Below are 16,394 nucleotides of genomic sequence, written 5' to 3'. Positions count from 1 at the left end.
TCAGTAGAGACGGGGTTTCACCATGTTGGCCAGGCTGGTCTTGAATTCCTGACCTCGAGTGATCTGCTAGCTTTGGCTGCGATTACAGGTGTGAGCCACCACACCCGGCCTGGCTTCTAACCCTCAAGGGTCCCCATTACTCTTGGGACAAAGGTGGAGCTTTCCAGGGGGTGGTCTGGCCTCTGCACTTCTCTTCATCCTCGGCTGCTTCCACCTCTCCCAACCCCTCCTCACCAGCCACATGGGCCACAGGGCCTTTGCAAAAGTGGCTCCCTCTGCCCAGAAAATTCTTTGCTTCCTACTTCCCTTCATGCACTCCCCGACTAGTTCAACCCCTCATCAGCATCTCCCTCGGGTACCTTCCTCCTCAGTACTTGTTCCTGTTGTCAATACACGTTTATTTGGGCAAGTGTTTCATAATCAACTCTTGTCATCTGCAGAACCCTCAGTATATCATACAGGGCCTGCCACTTAGTAGGGATGCAATTTGTTTTTTTTGTTTTTTTTTATGTTTTTGAGACAGGGTCTTGCTCTGTTGCCCAGGCTGGAGAGCAGTGGTGCAACCACAGCTCACTGCAGCCTTGACCTCCCGGGCTCAAGCAGTCCTCCCACCTGAGCCTGCCAACTAGCTGGGACTACAGGCATGCACCAGCATGCCCGACTAAGTTTTGTATTTTTTGGTAGAGACAGGGTTTTGCCATGTTGGTCAAGCTGGTCTCAAACTCCTGGACCCACACAATCTGTCTGCCTTGGTTGCCCAAAGTGCTGGGATTACAGGCTTGAGCCACCGTACCCTGTCAAGGTTTGTTCAATGAAAGAACAAAAGGATAAATGCACAAAGGTCTCTGCATTCATGCCAGTGTTAAGCACACTGGGATAAAGTCCAGGCTTAGCCACTCCCAGTGCCCAGCCTGGGTGAGGCATGTGGTCTCTTTGAACTTCACCGTTTGTCGTTTATAACATGGAGTGATCACAGTAGCTCCTGCTTTATTGGATTTTTTTTTTTTTTTTTTTTTTTTTTTTTTGAGAGAGAGAGTTTTGCTCTTGTCATCCAAGCTGGAGTACAATGGCGCGATCTCAGCTTACTGCAACTTCTGCCTCCTGGGGTTCAGGCAATTCTCCTGCCTCAGCTTCCCGAATAGCTGGAATTACAGGCGTGAACCACCATACCCAGCTAACTTTTGTGTTTTTAGTAGAGAAGGGGTTTCACCATGTTGGCCAGGCTGGTCTTGAACTCTTGACCTCTAGTGATCCGCACCCCCCTTGGCCTCCCAAAGTGCTGGGATTACAGGTGTGAGCTACCACGCTCGGCTGCCTATTGAATTTTAAAAATTGTGTTAAAATATATATAACAAAAAATTTACCATTTTCACCATTTTCTTTTCTTTGTTTTTTAGAGACTGGGTCTCGCTCTGTCACCCATGCTGGACTGCAGTGGTGGGATCACGGCTTACTGCAACCTTGAACTCCTGGACTCAAGCAGTCCTTCTCCCTCAGCCTCCTAGGTAGCTGGGACCACAGGCCCATGCCCAGCTTCATTTTCACCATTTTCAGGTGTGCAATTCGGTGACATTATGGGCCTAAAGTTTTCAGCCCAGGCTCAGGGGTGGGAGAAACACTTGGAAAATGGTGCTAATATTTATTTTATTTTGTTTTGTTTTATTTTATTTTATTTTATTTTATTTTATTTCGAGACAGAGTATCGCTCTGTCTCCCAGGCTGGAGTGCAGTGGCAGGATCTCAGCTCACTGCAAGCTCCGCCTCCCGGGTTCATGCCATTCTCCTGCGTCAGCCTCCTGAGTAGCTGGGACTACAGGCGCCCGCCACTGTACTGGCTACTTTTTTTATATTTTTAGTAGAGACGGGGTTTCACTGTGTTAGCCAGGATGGTCTTGATGACCCCACCTCGTGATCCACCAGCCTCGGTCTCACAAAGTGCTGGGATTATAGGCGTGAGCCACTGCGTCGGGCCGAAAACTATGCTAATTATTATTAGTAGTGTGACAATGATGCCAATAAACACTTATTTCACACTTGCCCACGCAAGCAATGAGTGCTCTGGGCCCCTGGACAATTGTAAATTCATTCAGTCCTCATCCCAACTCAATGAGGTACAGGTTATGTGATCCCCATTTTATAGATGAAGTAACTAGGATATCAGAGGGGTTCAGTAACTTGCCTAATATCACACAGCAGAGCTGGGGATTCAGCCTGGCTCCAGAGTCCACATTCTTGTTTTTTTTTCTTGGAGACAGGCTCGCTCTGTTGTCCAGGCTGGAGCGAAGTGGTGAAATCATAGCTCACTGCAGCCTTGACCCTCCTGGGCTCAAGTGATGCTCCTGCCTCAGTCTCCTGAGAAGCTGGGGCTACAGGCGTGCACGGCCATGCCTGCCTAATTTTCATTTTATTTTTTTGTTGAGACGGGGTCTCACATTGTTGCCCAGACAAAGTCCTGGGCTCAAGCCAGAGTCCCCCCGTTTTTTTTTTTTTTGGGAGACAAGGTCTCACTATGTTGCTGCAGGCTGGTCTTGAACTCCTGGGCTCAAGCAACCCTCCTACCTTGGCCTCCCAAAGTGCTGAGATTACAAGTGTGTGCCACAGCACCCAGCCCAAAGTCCACACTCTTAACCTCCATGCAGTGCCAACCTCAGGCAAAAGAAGAGCAATTGGTGTTTTCCCAGAAGCAGGACAGGGTTAGAAATTAAAGTTTCCCAAGGAATAACTGGGGGTTGGGGGCCGGGGGTGGTTTACTCAACCGAGGTACTACCTGTAGCTGATGCAAACCTGCTGCTCGCAGTGAAACAGGGCGGATACCCAGAAGGCATCCTCCTGGCCCCTCAGCCCCTTCTCTTTAATATATGGCTTCTTCTAGCCTGGCTGTCCCTTGTTGGGCAGGAAGCAGGTCATGAGCGTCCGAGTGGCTTTTTCCCCAGGAGTTGTGGCCAGCTGTGACCTGTGACCAGCTCTACTGCCCTCATAGAAACCACAAAAGCCTCTTTTTTTTTTTTTTTTTTTTGAGACGGAGTCTCGCTCTGTCACCCAGGCTGGAGTGCAGTGGCGCCACTTGGCTCACTGCAAGCTCCGCCTCCTGGGTTCATGCCATTCTCCTGCCTTAGCCTCCCGAGTAGCTGGGACTATAGGTGCCCACCACCATGCCCGGCTAATTTTTGTATTTTTAGTAGAGACGGAGTTTCACTATGTTGGTCAGGCTGGTCTCGAACTCCTGACCTCTTGATTTGCCCGCCTCGACCTCCCAAAGTGCTGGGATTACAGGCGTGAGCCACCGCGCCCAGCCACAAAACACTCTTTCAGTCCTGACATGGGCAGGATGGGAGCTGATTCAGGCCCAGCGCTCAGCTTCCTCTCAGCCTGTCTGTGGTCAGAGGGAAAAGAACCACCGGACAGGGGAAAGGAAGAAGCTCCATCCCTGTGGCTGCCATGCCAATATGCTCAGGACATCCCAAGCATAGACCTGGTGGGCACAGTGGCTCACACCTGTAATCCCAGCACTTTGGGAGGCTGAGATGGAAGGATCGCTTGAGCTCAGGAGTTCCAGACCAGGCCGGATGCAGTGGCTCATACCTGTAATCCCAGCATTTTGGGAAGTCAAGGCAGGCAGATCACCTGAGGTCGGGAGTTTGAGACCAGCCTAACGCGGTGAAACTCCCGTCTCTACTAAAAAAATACAAAAATTTGCTGGGTGTGGAGATGCATGCCTGTAATCCCAACTACTTAGGAGGCTGAGGCAGGAGAATCGCTTGAATCCAGGAGGCAGAGGTTGCAACGAGCCGAGATCACGCCATTGCACTCCAGCTTGGGTGATAAGAGCAAAACTCCGTCTCAAAAAAAAAAAAAAAAAAAAAAAGGAGTTCCAGAGCAGCCTAGGCAACATAGTGAGCCCTTGTCTCTACTAAAATTAAAAAAAAAAAATTATCTGGGTGTGGTAGCACACTGATAGCCCCAGCTACTTGTGGTGCTGAGATGGGAGGATCACTTGAGCCTGGGAGGTTGAGACTGCAGTGAGCCGTGAATGCACCACTGTACACTCCAGTCTGGGGAACAGAGCAAGACCCTATCTCAAAAACAAACAAAAACCAAACATAGACAGTCATTTCCCTTTTCCTGCCGAGATTCTTTACAAAGAGAGAATCATTTTTATATTTAGTAAGAATACGAATCCAAGAATCCCTGGGGAGTTTTTAAAATGCAGATTCCTCAGTCCTCCTACCTCTACGGTATTCACCAGCTCCCCTCCCAGCCTCATAAGGGTGGCTCTTACGGGCTGGGCACAGTGGCTCCTTCCTGTAATCCCAGCATTTTGGGAGGCCAAGGCAGGCAGATCGCTTGAGCTCACAAAAAAACTACAAAAATTAACTGGGCATGGTGGCACGCGCTTGTAGTCCCGGCTACCTGGGGAGCTGAGGAACGAGGATCACTGGAGCCCAGGAGGTGGAGGCTGCTCTGAGCCAAGATCACAACACTGCACTCCAGCCTGGATGACAGAGTGAGATCCACTCTCAAAAAAAAATAAAGATGAAAAATAAAGGTGATTCTTGGACTACCCTTTGAGAAACCCTAGGAATACAATATGGTATTGTATTGTATTTTATTTTTTATTATTTTTTTTTTCACGGAGTCTCGTTCTATTGCCCAGGCAGGAGCGCAGTGGTGTGATCTCACTGCAACCTCCGCCTCTGGGGTTCAAGCGATTCTCCTGCGTCAGCCTCCCAAGTAGCTGGGACTACAGGCACACACCACCACACCTGGCTAATTTTTGTATTTTTAGTAGAGACAGGGTTTCACTATGTTGGCCAGGCTGGTCTCAAATTCCTGACCTCAAGTGATCCACCCGCCTCGGCCTCCCAGATTTCTGGGATTACAGGCGTGAGTCACCACGCCCAGCCTGTATGGTATTTTATTAATTTATTTTTTCGAAAGACAGGGTCTCCCTACATTGCCCAGACTGGACTTGAACTCCTGGGTTCCAGCCATGTCCAGCTTTTAGAATGGTATTTTAATTTTACATAGGAATGGCTAAACTGGGCGTGAATGTCTTTTCTCTCTTCACACACCTTTGTAACAGCCGATAGACTCACCTGGGTCTGGAAAATGTCTGAGCTCTTAATTTCTAATCACTCCTATTGAGATCATAGTAAAAGCAAGAGCAAACATTTATTTAGGGCCCACTAGGCAAATTTGCATGACATTTGCATCCGCAGTTGCATTTTTACCCTCACAACACTCCCAGGAGACAGTATTATAATAATCATCTCCATTTCTCAGAAGAAACAGCCAGTCCCAGCTGGTAAGTGGGAGAGCTGGGATCTGAACTCAAGGCTGAGTGTTTAACCCCCAGGCCGTGCTGCCTTCATCGACTAGACACCCTAACATGTGGCATGTGGCAGGTTCCCATGAGCACAAAGAACAGAAAGTCCAACCAGGCATGGTGGCGCGTGCCTGTAGTTCCAGCTACAGAAGGCTTAGGTAGGAGGATTGCTGAGCCCAGGAGGCTGAGGCTGCAATGAGCCATGATCGCACCACTGCACGCCAGCCTGGGTGACAGAGCAAGACCCTGTCTCAAAAATAAAAAATAAAAAATAAAAAAAAAAGAGAGAGGGCCGGGCGCGGTGGCTCAAGCCTGTAATCCCAGCACTTTGGGAGGCCGAGACGGGCGGATCACGAGGTCAGGAGATCGAGACCATCCTGGGTAACACAGTGAAACCCCGTCTCTACTAAAAATACAAAAACTTAGCCGGGCGAGGTGGCAGGCGCCTGTAGTCCCAGCTACTCGGGAGGCTGAGGCAGGAGAATGGCGTGAACCCGGGAGGCGGAGCTTGCAGTGAGCTGAGATCCGGCCACTGCACTCCAGCCTGGGTGACAGAGCAAGACTCCGTCTCAAAAAAAAAAAAAAAAAAAAAAGAGAGAAAAGAAAAACGAAAAAGAAATAAAGAACAGGAAGCTCTGGCTGGGCGCGGTGGCTCAAGCCTGTAATCCCAGCACTTTGGGAGGTGGAGACGGGCGGATCACGAGGTCAGGAGTTCAAGACCATCCTGGCTAACCCGGTGAAACCCCGTCTCTACTAAAAAATACAAAAAAACTAGCCGGGCGAGGTGGCGGGCGCCTGTAGTCTCAGCTACACCGGAGGCTGAGGCAGGAGAATGGCGTAAACCCGGGTGGCAGAGCTTGCAGTGAGCCAAGATCCGGCCACTGCACTCCAGCCTGGGCAACAGAGCAAGACTCCATCTCAAAAAAAAAAAAAAAAAAAAAAAAAGAACAGGAAGCTCAGGCACTCCCAGGGAGGTGTTTCTCCCAGCAGAGAGTGGAGGGTGGGACCTCTGGCCTGTCCTCCAGGATCAACAGAGATCTTAATTGGAAGCCCTTTCAACTCCGAAGACATTTGTGTGTGTGTGTGTGTGTGTGTGTGTGTGTGTGTGTGTGTGTGTGTGTGTGTGTGTTTGAGATGAAGTCTTGCTCTGTCGCCCAGGCTGGAGTACAGTGGTGTGATCTCGGCTCACTGCAAGCTCCGCCTCCTGGGTCCAAGCAATTCTCCTGCCTCAGCCTCCTGAGTAGCTGGGACTATAGGCACGTGCCACCACACCCAGCTAATTTTTTGTGTTTTTAGTAGAGACAGGGTTTCACCATGTTGGCCAGACTGGTCTCAATCTCCTGACCTAGTGATCCACCCTCTTCAGCCTCCCAAAGTGCCGGGATTACAGGCATGCGCCACCGTGCCCAGCCTCCAAAGACATTATTGACAGTGGCTGCAAAGGGGAATTGGGTGCAGATTTCATGTCTGGGGCTGGGATGATCAGAGAGCACAGCACTAGGCTTGGCCAGGCTCGGTGGCTCACACCTGTAATCCCAGCACTGTGGGAAGCTGAGACAGCTGGATCCTTGAGGCCAGGAGTTCCATACCAGCCTGGGCAAAACAGTGAGACCCTGTCTCTACAAAAATAAAAAAAAAATTAGTAGCTACTTGGGAGGCTAAAGCAGGAGGATGCTTGAGTCCAGGAGTTCCACGTTGCAGTCAGCTGTGATTCTGCCACTGCACTCAAGCCTGGGCAACAGAACAAGACCCTGTCTCAAAAAACAAAACAAGGCCAGGTGCAGTGGCTCATGCCTGTAATCCCAACACTTTGGGAGGCTGAGGTGGGCCAATCACCTGAGGTCAGGAGTTCAAGACTAGCCCGGCCAACATGGTGAAACCCCGTCTCTACTAAAAATACAAAAATTAGCCAGGCGTGGTGGCACACACCTGTAATCCCAGCTACTCGGGAGGCTGAGACAGGATAATTGCTTGAACCCGGGAGGTGGAGGTTGCAGTGAGCCAAGATCTCACGACTGCACTCCAGCCTAGGTGACAAGAGCAAAACTCCATCTCAAAAAAACCAAAACAAAACAACAACAATAAAAAAAAAATCGGCCGGGCGCGGTGGCTCACGCCTGTAATCCCAGCACTTTGGGAGGCCGAGACGGGCGGATCACGAGGTCAGGAGATCGAGACCATCCTGGCTAACATGGTGAAACCCCGTCTCTACTAAAAAGAAGTACAAAAAACTAGCCGGGCGAGGTGGCGGGCGCCTGTAGTCCCAGCTACTCGGGAGGCTGAGGCGGGAGAATGGCGTAAACCCGGGAGGCGGAGCTTGCAGTGAGCGGAGATCCGGCCACTGCACTCCAGCCTAGGCGACAGAGCGAGACTCCGTCTCAAAAAAAAAAAAAAAAAAAAAAAATCATCCCCCCCGCAAAAAAAAATAGGCTTATTTTAAGCAGGGCACCACTTACACTATAAACATTGCTTCTTATTTTATTACTATAAACACTGATGATTATCCCCCTATCCCTATGCAAATCAACACAGTGGGAAGATAAAGCAGATAGCAGGTTTGGTACCTGGTGGTCCCTGTCTCTTCTGCAGAGGTCAGGGATGCCTCTGGGAGACCATGCTTATTTTTGTCTCTTCCAGTTTGTGACAACCGCATGTACTCTGTGTCCCAGGGTAGCCCCACCTTGCAGCAGCCAGCAGAGCCAGATTCTATGTAAGATGTCAAATGAGACCTGATGTGTGGCTGCTCCAGTTACTCATTTCCTCAGAGGGTTGCTGTGATGGGCAGAATTGTGGTTCCCCAAACATGTCCACACCCTAATCCCCAGAACCTGTGCATATGTTACCTCACATGTCAAGCATGTGAAATTAAGATTGCTAATCAGCTAGTTTTAATTTTTATTTATTTATGTAATTTTTTTTTTGAGATGGAATCTCGCTCTGTCGCCCAGGCTGGAGTGCAGTGGCATGATCTCGGCTCACTGCAACCTCCACCTCCTTGGTTTAAGCAATTCTCTACCTCAGCCTCCCGAGTAGCTGGGATTACAAGCGCCCACCATCATGCCCAGCTAATTTTTGTATTTTTAGTAGAGACAGGGTTTCACTATCTTGGCCAGGCTGGTCTTGAACCCCTGACCTCGTGATCCACCTACCTTGGCCTCCCAAACTGCTAGGATTACAGGTGTGAGCCACTGCGCCCAGCACATTTTTATTTTCTTTTTAAAGACAAGGTCTTGTTCTGTCACCCAGGCTACAGTGCAGTGGCACAATCTTGGCTCACTGCAACCTCCGCCTCCTGGATCCAAGCAATTCTCCTGCCTCAGCCTCCAGGATAGCTGGGATTACAGGCGCCCACCAGCACGCCCAGCTAATTTTTGTCTTTTTAGTAGAGATGGGGTTTCACCATTTTGCCCTGGCTGGTTTCAAACTTCCTGCCTCAAGTGATCTTCCTGCCTTGGCCTCCCAAAGTGCTGGGATTACAGGTGTGAGCCACTGTGCCTGACCCAAGCTGACTTTATTTTGTATTTTTATATATATATTTTTTGAGATGAAGTCTGGCTCTGTTGCCCAGGCTGGAATGCAGTGGTGGGATCTCGGCTCACTGCAACCTCCACCTCCCGGGTTCAAGAGATTCATCGGCCTCAACCTCCCGAGTAGCTGGGATTACAGGTGAGTACCACCATGCCCAGCTAATTTTTGTCTTTTTTTTTTTTTTTGAGACGGAGTCTCGCTCTGTCGCCCAGGCTGGAGTGCAGTGGCCGGATCTCAGCTCACTGCAAGCTCTGCCTCCTGGGTTCATGCCATTCACCTGCCTCAGCCTCCCAAGTAGCTGGGACTACAGGCGCCCGCCACGTCACCCGGCTAGTTTTTTGTATTTTTTTAGTAGAGACGGGGTTTCACTGTGTTAGCCAGGATGGTCTCGATCTCCTGACCTCGTGATCCGCCCGTCTTGGCCTCCCAAAGTGCTGGGATTACAGGCTTGAGCCACCACACCTGGCCTAATTTTTGTCTTTTTAGTAGAGACAGGGTTACACCATGTTGACCAGGCTGGTCTCAAACTCCTGACCTTAAGAGATCTGCCCACCTCGGCCTTCCAAAGTGTTGGGATTACAGGCGTCAGCCACCACACTCACCCTGGCCAGAGTTTCTTTTTTCTTTTTCTTTTTTTTTTTTTTTTTTTTAAGATGGAGTTTTGCACTTGTTGTCCAGGCTGGAGTGCAATGGCGCGATCTCGGCTCAACGCAACCTCTGCCTCCTGGGTTCAAGCAATTCTCCTGCCTCAGCCTTCCAAGTAGCTGTGATTACAGGCATGTGCCACCACACCAGCTAGTTTTGTATTTTTAGTAGAGACAGAGTTTTTTCCATGTTGGTTAGGCTGGTCTCGAACTCCTGACCTCAAGTGATCTGCCTGCCTTGGCCTCCCAAAGTGTTGAGATTACAGGCGTGAGCCACCGCACCTGGCCGGCCTTCCTTCTTTCCTTCCTTCCTTCCTTCCTTCCCTCCCTCCCTCCCTCCCTCCCTCCCTCCTTTCTCTCTCTCTCTCTCTCTCTTTCTTTCTTTCTTTCTTTCTTTCTTTCTTTCTTTCTTTCTGACAGGATCTCACCCTCTTGCTCAGACTGGAGTACAGTGGCGTGATCTCTGCTCACTGCAATTTCCACCTCCCAAGCTCAAGTGATCCTTCTGCCTCAGCCTCCCAAGTAATTGGGATCACAGGCATGTGCCACCACGCCCGGCTAACTTTTGTATTTTTAGTAGAGATGGGGTTTCAATATGTTGCCCAGGCTGGTCTCGAACTCCTGAGCTCAGGTGATCCACCCACCTCGGCCTCCCAAAGTGCTGGGATTACAGACGTGAGCCACTGTGCCCGACCCCTGGCCAGTGTTTCTGATGGCTTCCATTTCTGAGCCCTCCTGAGGACTTTAGGTTTTGCAAGATGCCCAGTATCCTTATAGCAAACCCTCCCTTTTGCTTAAGATAGCTGCATTCCTGGCTCAGCAGACGCCTAACAACAGAGGAAGCATTTGGTTACAGCCATCATTCTCCTGTGTTGGCAGGGAGAGACGTGCCGAACACCCCGGAGAGGTGAGACTGGGATTATACCCAGTTTTCCAAGGAAGGGTTGGTGGTGGTGATGCTGGGTGTCCCTGGAGTTAGTGATGAAAAATGACATTTGACTCTTTGTGGTTGATGGATGAGAATATACCAACCTCCACCCCCCTGAACGGTAGCTATTCTAGGAAGCAGCGCTGGCATCAGTGAGAGTAGCTTCCACAAGGAGACGGCTCCGTGGGTATATTAAAAGAAATCCTTTTGATGAACCCTAAAAGCGTCCTGCCAGACAGTTTGACTGCAGGTCTTTTCCATTTTTCTGGGTCACAATGCCCAGGACATTGAGTCCATATCAGTTTCACGGTGAATGTGGTGATTTCTCTCTGCTCTGTAAAACACTGGGAGTAGGATTATTTTATATCAGATCCATGATTTGTTTGTTTGTTTGTTTGTTTGTTTGTTTGAGACAGGGCCTCACTCCGTCGCCCAAGTTGGAGTGCAGCGGCACTATCTCGGTTCACTGCAACCTCCCTTTCCCAGGTTCAAGCGATTCCCCTGCCTCAGCCTCCTGAGTAGCTGGAATTACAGGCCCCCACCACCCCACCCAGCTAATTTTTGTATTTTTTAGTAGAGACAGGGTTTTGCCATGTTGGTCAGTCAGCCTCCCAAAGTGCTGGGATTACAGGTGCGAGCCACCCAGCCCGGCCAGATCCATGATTTCATAATATGAATTGATCTGTGCAAATACAGCATAACCTTGTGTAAATCTAAATGTCACCTCTCTAGGTCACCATACCCTCAGTGATAACACGATGTGCTTGGAAGAGGTGGCTGCAGTCCTTTGGTTTAAGGGACTGTGTAGTTGAACAATATACATTTCCTTCCTTCCTTCCTTCCTTCCTTCCTTCCTTCCTTCCTTCCTTCCTTCCTTCCTTCCTTCCTTCCTTCCTCCCTCCCTCCCTCCCTCTCTCTCTCTCTCTCTCCCTCTTTCTTTTCTTTCTTCTTTGAGACACAGTCTTGCTCAGTCAACCAGGCTGGACTGCAGTGGCGCGATCTGGGTTCACTGCAACCTTCGCCTCCTGGGTTCAATCAATTCTTGTGCCTCAGCCTCCCGAGTGGCTGGGACTACAGGCACACACCACCGCGCCTGGTTGATTATTTTGTGTTTTTAGTAGAGATGGGGGTTTCACTATGTTGGCCAGGCTGGCCTCGAGCTCCTGACCTCAAGTGATCCGCCCGCCTCGGCCTCCCAAAGTGCTGGGATTACAGGCATGAGTCACCGCGCCCAGCCACAATGTGCATTTTCATCTCCTTTTCTCTACTTTCCTCTGAGAGAACTTCAGGTGGTCCTGCCTCTTCTCATCTCTCCGTATGCTTAAGACTGGTCAGACTGGCTCCTCCCTCTGGCCACTGGATTGACTCAACAGACAGTGACTGAGGCTGGACCAATCAGATTTTTCTTTAGGATTGGCCAGGCATAGTGACTCAAGCCTGTAATCCCAGCACTTTGAGAGGCCGAGGCGAGCGGGTCGCTTGAGGTCACGAGTTTGAGACCAGCCATGGTCTACATGGTGAAACCTTGTCTCTGCTAAAAATACAAAAATGAGCCAAGTGTGGTGGTGCACTCCGGTAGTCCCAGCTACTCTGAAGGCTGAGGCACAGGAATCGCTTGAACCCGGGAGGCGGAGGTTGCAGTGAGGCAAGATCACGCCATTGCACTCCAGCCTGGGCTACAGAGCGAGACTCCATGTCAAAACAAAACAAAACAACAAAAAACAACAAAAATTGCTAGGGTCTCTTCCGGGATTTAGGAAGGGACAATTTAGGATCCCAAAGCTCAAGCTTCGTGAGTCTCCCATGAAGGCACCTCTGTTTGCACCCCAGAATCAGTCACTTAATTTGTTTTCAGCTATTACTTTCTTTTGGACATTACATCAGATTAAGTTAAAGCATTGTGTCCTGACTGCATTAGCCTCTGCCTATAAGTCTCCTGATAGCTGGCAAATGGTTAAGAATATTTATACTATTTCTCTGTTAACTGTATCAAAAACAAATTAATCTCACCGGTACTCTCTGTTCTCTCCTTTGGTAACCAATTTAGCAGCTCCGTGCACTCAATTCAGCTCCTACTAACAACACAGAAAAACTTAATAATAGGTGTGAGGCACTGTGCTAAGTGCTTTAAAGACATTTTCTTATTTAATCTTGTTGAGAACCCCGAGAGGCAGCGTAAGGGACACTGTGGATTGCGACTCTACATCCAGTCTGCATTTTCTTAAGACCAAATGCCTGCATGTAGTCCATGTGACTGAGGGGGTCCAGCCCCCCCGCCCAGCTCCAGGAATGGGTTCTGATTGGTCTGAACATGGTTATCCCATTTCCCTGCCTGTGATTGGTTCAAGTATACAGGTCTAAGCCAATGAGCTTCAGGCATCCCACGCTGTGAATGGGTTCTCAGTCAATGGGTGGGTATGAGACTTATATTGGACCAATTACATTGAAAGGAAGGAATTTTATTTCACGATGGGGGAGGACTCACTGGATATGAACAACAAGGCATGTGGCCTGAATTACCACCAGAAGCCATCTAGCAAACACTAAAAAAAAAATAAATAAATAAATAACAAAAAAACCCCACAACTTTGAGGCCGGGCTGAGGGTTTATGAACCCAGGAGTTTCAGGCTGTAGTGAGTTACCATAGTGCCACTATGCTCCAGCCTGGGCGACATAGCCAGACCGTGTTTCTAAACAAAAGCGGAAACAAAAACGAAAACAAAATGAACCTTAACCTGAAGATGAACCTTAGATATAGAGAGAGAAAGTTTCTGGGTCCTTGGTGACCAGGTTCGGCTTCTTGATCAGCCATTTCTTTTTTCTTTTCTTTCTTTCTTTTTTTTTTTTTAGGCAGAGCCTACGTCTGTCACCGAGGCTGGAGTGCAGTGGCACCATCTCGGTTCACTGCAGCCTCCACCTCCCAGGTTCAAGCGATTCTCCTGTCTCAGCCTCTCGAGTAGGCTTATAGTAGGGATTATAGGCGCCTGCCACCACACCCAGCCTAATTTTTGTATCTTTATTACAGATGGGGTTTCACTGTGTTGGCCAGGTTGGTCTCGAACTCGGGACCTCGTGATCTGCCCACCTCGGCCTCCCAAAGTGCTGGGATTACAAGTGTGAGCCACCGCGCCCAGCCTTCCTCTTTTTTTTTTTTTTTTTTTTTTTTTTTTTTAAGATGGAGTTTGGCTCTTGTCCCCTAGGTTGGAGTGCAGTAGCAGGATCTCAGCTCACTGCAACCTCCGCCTCCCGGGTTCAAACGATTCTCCTACCACAGCCTCCCGAGTAGGTGGACTACAGGCATGAGCCACCTCACCCGGCACTGGATACTGGATCAGCCATTTTTGAAGGCCAGCCTACTTCTGGGATTTTTGCTATGTGGGATAATATATTCTCTTATGGTTCACACCAATTTCTGTTCTTTACAGCCAAAAACATCTGGTGGATATATGTAGATATTACTCTCATTTCACATTTGAAAAAACTGAACTCAAAGAAGTTATGTAATATAAATGAATCACTCAGCTAGTAAATGGCGCAGCTGGATCTGCCTGGCTTCCAGGCTAATGCCCTTAGTCACACCAGTGTGAGGATTAGCTTGGAGCATCCATGTCCCATTACCCCCATTTCTGCAAGACAACTCATAACAACAACAAGAATAATGGGAGCTAATAATTGTTGAATATTTATCATGTATCAGTCACTGTTGTTTTTCTTGTTTTTGGTTTTTTGTTCGTTTGTTTTTGAGACGGAGTTTTGCTCTTGTCACCCAGACTGAAGTGCAATGGTGCGATCTCAGCTCACTGCAACCTCCGCCTCCCAGGTTCAAGCAATTCTCCTGCCTCAGTCTCCTGAATAGCTGGGATTGCAGGCATGTGCCACCATGCCTAGCTAATTTTTTGTGTTTTTGGTAGAGACAGGGTTTCACCATGTTGGCCAGGATGGTCTCAAACTCCTGACCTCAAGTGATCCGTCTGCCTCGGCTGTGATGGGATTACAGGCGTGAATCACCTCACCTAGCCATTCAGGCACTGTTTTAAGTGATTAACCTGCATTCATTCTTTAAAATAGTTTTTTTTTTTTTTTTTTTTTTTTTTTGAGACAGAGTCTTGCAGCCTTGACTTCTTGGGCTCAAGTAATCCCCCAGTCTCAGCCTCCCGAATAGCTGGGACTACAGGAGTGTACCACCATGGCTTTTTTCTTTTTCTTTTCCTTTTTTTTTTTTTTGAGATGGAATCTTGCTCTGTTACCCAGGCTGGAGTGCAATGGCATGATCTCAGCTCAATGCAACCTCCACCTCCTGGGTTTAAGCGATTCTCCTGCCTCAGCCTCCTGAGTAGCTGGGATTACAGGCATCTGCCACCACGCCAGGTTAATTTTTGTATTTTTAGTAGAGATGGGGTTTTACCGTGTGGCCAGGCTGGTCTCGAACTCCTGACCTCAGGTGATTCGCCCACTTCAGCCTCCCAAAGTGCTGGGATTACAGGCCTGAGCCACTGTGCCCGGCCTCTTGCATATCATTAACTTAGGAGCAGAAAATCTTTCCAAGTGTACAAAAAGAATGCTAACCACATGCCACATGCTCATTGTTTGTCTAAGTGCTTAACATGTACTCCTTGCAGCAACCCCCAAGGTAAGTTATATTCTCATCCTCCCTCTTTATAGATGAAAAAACCTGAGGCACAGAGAGATTAAGGAATTTGTCTAAAGTCATACAGCAGTATTAAACAGAGCAGAGATTTCAACCTAGAAAGTCTGACTAATCACTCACAGTGGTGAACTCCAGCATTAAACTTACTAGGGGAAGAAAGGAAGCAGCTTTTTTGTTTTGGAGATGGAGTCTCACTCTGTCCCCCAGGCTGGAGTGCATGGGCGAGACCTCAGCTCACTGCAACCTCTGCCTCTTGGTTCAAGTGATTCTCCTGCCTCAGCCTCTCGAGTGGCTGGGACTACAGGCGGGAGCCACCAAGCCCGGCTAAATTTTTTTTTTTTTTTTTTTTGTATTTTGAGTAGAGATGGGGTTTTGACATGTTGGCCAGTCTGGTGTCAAACTCCTGACCTCAGGTAATCCTCCCGCCTTGGCCTCCCAAAGTGCTGGGATTACAGGGATGAGCCACCGAGCCTGGTCGGAAGGAGCTTTCAAAATGTTAGTTAGCCGGGCGCGGTGGCTCAAGCCTGTAATCCCAGCACTTTGGGAGGCCAAGACGGGCGGATCACAAGGTCAGGAGATCGAGACCATCCTGGCTAACACGGTGAAACCCCGTCTCTACTAAAAAATACAAAAAACTAACCGGGTGAGGTGGCGGGCGCCTGTAGTCCCAGCTACTTGGGAGGCTGAGGCAGGAGAATGGCGTAAACCCAGGAGGCGGAGCTTGCAGTGAGCTGAGATCCCGCCACTGCACTCCAGCCTGGGCGACAGAGCAAGACTCCGTCTCAAAAAAAAAAAATTGTTAGTTAAAGCACCCCAGTCCCCAACTGGGCCTAGTGAATAGTTTTTAAGTTGAGATGATAATATTTTGCACATACTGGGTTAAATAAAATATTTTGCTAAAATTATTTCCACCTGTTTCTTCTTGCTTTTTTTTTTAGAAACAGAGTCTCGTTCTGTCATCCAGGCTGGAGTGCAGTGGTACGATCATGGTTCACTGCAGCCTCGACCTCCCAGGCTCAAATGATCCTTCCACCTCAGCTTCCTAAGTACCTGAGACCACAGGCAAGTGTCACCATATCTGGCTAATTTTATTTAACAACAATTTTTGGTAGAGAGAGGTCTTTCTACATTGTGTCGAACTCCTGGGCTCAAGTGATCCACCTGATTCAGCCTCCCAAGTGCTGGAATTATAGGTGTGAGCCACTGCACCCCGCCCCTTTACAAATCTTTTTATTTTTTTGAGACAGAGTCTCGCTCTATCGCCCAGGCTGGAGTGCAGTGGCACGATCTCGGCTCACTGCAACCTCTGCCTCCTGGGT

The 16,394-nt window shown here is 48.9% G+C and overlaps 1 protein-coding gene across 1 annotated transcript in view; it reads right to left on the bottom strand.

Annotated features, from left to right (window-relative positions):
• TMEM114 (transmembrane protein 114) overlaps positions 1 to 16,394 on the bottom strand; it is a 996,508-nt gene that overhangs the window by 422,097 nt on the left and 558,017 nt on the right. The gene's annotated exons all lie outside the window — the stretch shown is intronic.

Source organism: Macaca thibetana, chromosome 20 (genome assembly GCF_024542745.1).
Source record: "Macaca thibetana thibetana isolate TM-01 chromosome 20, ASM2454274v1, whole genome shotgun sequence".
NCBI lineage: Eukaryota > Metazoa > Chordata > Mammalia > Primates > Cercopithecidae > Macaca > Macaca thibetana.
This window is presented reverse-complemented; position numbering and strand designations above follow the sequence as displayed.